Below are 6,000 nucleotides of genomic sequence, written 5' to 3'. Positions count from 1 at the left end.
GATGTCACTTAACGGCTCTGACCCTCAGCTTTTTTCATATATAAAAAATAATGACGGAAATAAAGTGCTTAGAATAATACCAGATACATATATGCATTTAATGATTGGTTCCTCTCTTTACTTTGTCCTTTATCTATCTCTCGAAGTCTAAGGAAGCCAGATAACAAGGTAAAGTGAGTCTTCCTGCCTCCCTCTGCCCTCCCTTCTTCTTTCTTCCTCTCTTCTGCACACATTTCCCAAGCATCTTTTTAGTTCCAGGTCCTGACGTAGGCGCTGGAGTCGGACAGATGAGTGCGATCTGGTCCAGGATGCTAAGTGTGATACACTTGTGCTATGCAACTGTGCATGTAAATCATATGATGGAGACAAGGCCCACCCGTCCAGCTGCGTAGGGGAACCAAGGAGATTCTTCCCGAGAGGAGGCCCCTGGGAATGCTTTGTGCATGAGTCAGATTATCAGCTGGTTCCTCAGTGGAACTTTGCAGAAGAGGTGAGGTGTGTACGGGAGTGCCTGTGTGGGCAAACTGGGGCAGTGGTTTGTGATGTGGCTTTGGGCCCCGGGTGGTTGTGGGAATGAGCAGAGGCATGCTTTCTTGAGGCCTGAGGCTTTGCAGGAAGAGACTGGCAAGGGCAGGCTGGGGTTAAGACGTTGCCTTCTTAAATTTTGTGTGTTTCCTGGGGTGGGCAAGGGGACTGTATGGACGCAGATGACTGTCTCAGCCTGAGCAGTCCAGGTGAGGGCGCCCGGGTCCCTGGAATGCTGAACTGGACCATGGTGTCAGGGGAGCTGTATCTGGTTTGGAAAATGCCTCTCATCCTTAGCAGGACAACTGAGGGGCCTGCAGAACTAGTCTTTGGACTTCCCAGCTTTGCCTCTCTCTGCTCCTGGCCACCCCTTGTGTCCTTGAGCTCTTGGGGAGGTGAACTGATGGGTATGCATCCTGACCAAAGGTCAGTGGGCAGGGTAACACACTTGTAACCCTACCCAGGCCAAAGGGACAGAACCTGAGCTGCAGGCTGAGCCAGCCCTTTCCCTTTTGTGTGACATCTGAGCCAGTGGCTCCCTGCTCAGTAGTACCGAACGGGCCCCCTGGTCCAGGCCCCGGAGTGTGTACTTGCCTCTGGTGGCAACCTGGGCCTTCCCTGACCATCAACCCTGTCTCAGAGTTGGGTGCTGGGAGCTGTTCTTCTCTAGCATGGCCTTTCCTCCTGATTCACACTGGGCCCTTCCCTGTTTCCTGGAGGAAGCAGTCAATGGGAGGGTTAATAGATTTGGATTTTTCCCCTGTAAATATGCTCTCTTACCTCCTTGGATACGAAACAGTTTATAGAAGGGAGATAAAGTCATTGCCTTGAAGCAAACCCCTGTTCTGCTCATTTGCATCTAAGTGCTTGTGATTTTATACCAGAAAAATAATTTCATTTGATAAATATGAAGCATTTCTCTTTCACCCCCTCCTCCTTCTTTGTGCGGTAAGTGGAGGAGATTTTCCTCCAGGACAGAGTATATGTGCTTCATCTGTGCTCAGAGGTGGTGGCTTTGCTGTCCCCGTGCTCCTGAGCAGAAGGTCACTGGGAGGGGCTGGGGCATCCAAAATACATCACCTGCAGCTGGAAGCCCCCCAGACTCAAAGGTTTCCCCTCGGAGGAAGTGAGATAGGCACCCTGCCAGGGACGGCTGATCTCTCCCAGGGTGGGGTTCTGTTTTTCTTCGACAAACTCATACTGCAGAAACTGATAGTTTCTTACAGCTTTCCTGACAGGTACAATTGTCGCCAGAAACGGAATAAAGAGACAATGCAAAACAGCTCCTCTAAACTGCCTTTAATTGGCTCTTAAAGTCATTGTCCTGAGATGGATGAAATCACATCATGACACACTGTGCTAGCACAGCTCATGAAACCTGTTTTTCCCGATCGTTTTCCAGGGTGAGGAGATAATTCTGTGCCTCCCTTGGTCTGTACGTAAAGTCCTGTTATTAGATTTTACAAGGGCCAGCGGACGTGACACACCCATCCTGGATTGGCACTCACAGTCCAGGGGACAGGTGTGGCTTAATCCCAGAGGCAGGTTTGCTTTCCATCTTGAAGTGCATATTAAATTCTTTCTGCTTGTGGAAAATGACAGATCCCCAAACCACCATTCTGCCAATCCTGGCAGGGGGGTTGCAGGAATTATGCAGACTCTTGCCTTGGGCTCTGCAGAGCTTACATTCAAACTCTGTTTCTTAGAGAAGCACTTATGCTGCCAGTATTGATCTTTGAACCAGCTGCCATTTCAGTGTTTAGGGAGCATCTCACGTTTAACTGGTCTCCCCTTCCCCAAAGTTAGTTGAATTTGAAGAAACCCATTGGACATGGCAGGTCTTTTAATTTTTGTTTGAAAACTCTTTACTTGGGGGAGAAAACCATGGAGGCTCAGCTTCCATGAAGAATTTAAGGCTGAAATCAAATAAAAACTTGCACAAGTTAAGCACTTAATGGTATGCAGATTTGAGTTCCTATTCATGTATATCACTGTAAAGAGAATTGGTTTCAAGCAGTCAGACCAGATTTGCAGTTTTCTCTTTTCGTTTCCTTATTTTTCCCAAGCGAGTGATGTTGCAGGCCTGAGAACGATTTCCCTGGGATGCCTGGGCCGAGGGCGTCATTTGCTGGAAGGGCAGGGCTGAGTGGGGAAGGAAAGCAGGGACAGAGGAAGACCAGCTTCCTCTGCTCCAGCTCTGGCTTCCCTAGCAAGCCTTCAGTTTAATTCTGAGGCTGTCAACATAATGGTGAGGCATGCGGGGGCTTGTGAGAGTCGGTGAAGAATCAGGCTTGTGGCTGTGTGACAGAGGCTGCTGGCTTGTTGCTCGCTGTCTGCAGGAGGCTGCCTGCAGTTACTTGCCACGTGGACTTTTCCAACTTGGCCCCTTTCTTCCTCACACCAGCAAGGAGAACTTCTACAGCTAGTTCACTAGTGATGTAGAGTCCTATAGTGTAACATAATTGCAGGAGTGACAACTCATCACTTTGGCCATTTTCTGTTGGTTAGAAGCAAGTCCTAGGTCCCACCCACACTCAAGGGGAGGGGATCACACAACGGCATGAACCCCAGGAGGTGGGGATTAGCAGGGTGCACCTTAGCGTCTGTGTCCTACCATTCCTTATGAACTCTACCCCTGAGTATCCTAAGAGGATTAAATAATGTCATCTCTCAAGTCACCTTGGGGGGCTTTCCAGAGTCATACCAAGGTTCCCTGGAGTTAGCCCTCCTTACTCTCAAATCTTCCCACCTATTTCAGGTGTTTAATAACTCTTTAAAATGAGTCAGTGTCTTTTGTTGCTGTGAGCTGATAGAAGATAGGAGACTTAACAGTCACATTCTTCTCTGAGATTCCTTACAACAGAATTTAGTTATTCCTGTCAGTCACTGCGACCATCATGGCTAAACGTCAGATCATTACTTATTTGTATGGGAAAGGAGATGGGTTAGAGAAAAGCAAAGGTCCAGAGGGTGAGGGATGGGGAAGAAAGAAGGGAGACAAGGGACTTTTTCATTTCCATGGATCTTCCTCTCTACTTACAGACAGCGAGGCTGGGATTGGTGGTGTTTTGATTCTGACTATTGCATATGTAGATGGTTCAGCAAAAACATTGGTTATAATGTCTCAGAAGGGGAATTTAGAGTCTCTGATACGTCCACAGAATACTGGGTATCCCAAGATAGCTCCATCAGAACTTGTTCATCAATTGTTTAACTGATAAAGAGAGCTTCCCATTGTAATGACCTTATTAGACACTGACCTGGAAAGCTGAGAAATACGATTTGGGGAGATCCCCTGAATCTCAAAAGACTTCCTTCCTCTCCTGGGTGATACCCCGGATTTCAGTCACCCTGAAAATTGTAAGTTCTCCTACATCGCATCATACTTTACTAGTCATTCACAGCCTAGTACGAATGAGGGAAGAGGGAAATGAATTTGCCAAATGCTTCACTGCTTGCAGACCGGGGAAAAAGCTCACCATTCCATGGAGGGAGAAGAAATTTAAACATGGACATGAACTTTACCTATGTCCCTTTTCTGCTTTCAGATATTCACTGAGCTCCCATTCTACATTATGGAAACTAAAACTATTTTACTGGGCCTGAGTCACTTCTGTAGCTTCCATGTGTGCTCTGTGACTTGTATATCAACCCTTCATCATACCAAAGATCCCAAACTCTCTCACACAAGGATGCTTTTCACACGCTCTTACTTCAACCTAGAATGCCCTTCTGCTCTCTTCAACCTGGAAGCCCTCTGAGATCTAGTGTTAGGACCATATTTTTTGGGAAACTTTCTCCAACTTCTCCAAGAAGGAGAAATTACTTTCTTCTTGGGGCACCCATATTGCAGCTGCCATGGTCAAATGACACCAGAAAAGGTTATTTACAGGTCAGTCTTTTCATGCTAAGAGCTCTTTGAAGACAGGGACGGTATGTTTTCCACCGTAGTCTCTTTGATGCCGTCCCAGGGCCTAATGATAATAACTACTAACATCTACTGAACATTTATTATATGCCAGATCCTGGGGTACACATTTCAAATGTATTACTCATCTAAGTGAAAATAACCTCGGTGTTGCTGTCCCTGTTTTAGTGATGGGAAATCAGAGACAGACAACTTAGAACTTGTTAAGTCAGGCAACTAGAATCGTCAGAACCTAGATGTGGCTCTGAGTTGTATGATCTTACTCTCTGCTGCTCTGCCATATTATGCATCCTACCTACTATAGAACTACAGTTAATGCGTGCTTGTGGGGTGAATGACTGGATGCGTCACAAGCTGGAGCATGGCCTCATCTTCCCATAGTGCCTCCCCAGTGAAGCCATACCGCTGTCCAGTTTGGCATTTGGTTCCTGCAGTCCTGGCTTGCAGTCGGCCTACTTCACTGAAGCAGAAGAAAGCATCTGCGTTGGTGGCCTTGATGGCTGATATCTCTATTTCCTCCCACCCTAACTCTGGGCAGCCTGACCTTAGGAGCCTGCAGTTCCAGCCTGTTTGTGACCTGATACTTCAGCTCTGGGGCCCAGCAGCCAGGAGCCTCTGGGCTGGTCCAGCTGCAAGGGCCTGATGTACATTCCACACCTGTCAGCACATCACGTCTGGCCACTGATGGGACTGGGCTGTGGAGCAGGGTGGGGATCATCTTGCCTCTCCCTGAAGAACTTTGTCAGGTGTCCATGGCAACAAAGCCCCAAGTAGATGCTAAGCAGAGAGCTGGCCCTAGGCTGCACAGGGCCAAGGACATAGTGACCTTTGTGGACAAGGCTGGGAACACTGGCATGTAGCTAGCCCAAAGGTGGGCTCTGTGCTTTCACCAGAGGCCACAGGAACCAAATATTTTCAGCCAACTACATGTGCCTGGTACTTTGCTGGGTGTTAGGGACATAGAGGGCTCCCCATGCCCTTGAAAGACATTGAGCCTAATGCCAACGTCTGTAACATTATTATCAGCACTATGTTATACACGTATGTGCTTTGGAGACCCAGAAAAGGGAGTTTAATTCTGCCAGCAGACAGCATGGTGTTAGGGTAAGCTGCCTAAAGAAGACAAGTCCTGCACAGTGCTGGGCACACAGCAGTGTGAGAGCAGAACTCGGCCAGCAGGAGGTGCTTGATGATCCCAGGTTATCACTGTCAGCAGCGACAGCGGAGGACTGTGAGTGATCTTAGGAGGCAGAGATCAGGAAAGGGCTTAGCATGCCTTCTTTCAGAGGAGGAAATGTTATTTCCAGGGAATACATTTAGAAATTATTTTAAAAACTGTTAAGTTTAAATTTTGGAAATTGGGAAGACACGGAGCCTCAATTCAGGAGATTAGGTTATAGTTTCAGCTGGCCACAACTCTCTGTGCACATAGGGCAAATCTTTTTTTTCCTATGTATTTCTTTGTATACATGCAGGATTTTCTTTTCTTTTTTTTTTAAATGCAGATTATATGTTATCCAAGTGCCTTTCTAATAGCAGAGACTACA

Source organism: Manis javanica, chromosome 18 (assembly GCF_040802235.1).
Source record: "Manis javanica isolate MJ-LG chromosome 18, MJ_LKY, whole genome shotgun sequence".
Taxonomy (NCBI): Eukaryota; Metazoa; Chordata; class Mammalia; order Pholidota; family Manidae; genus Manis; species Manis javanica.
Note: the sequence above shows the minus strand (reverse complement) of the source record.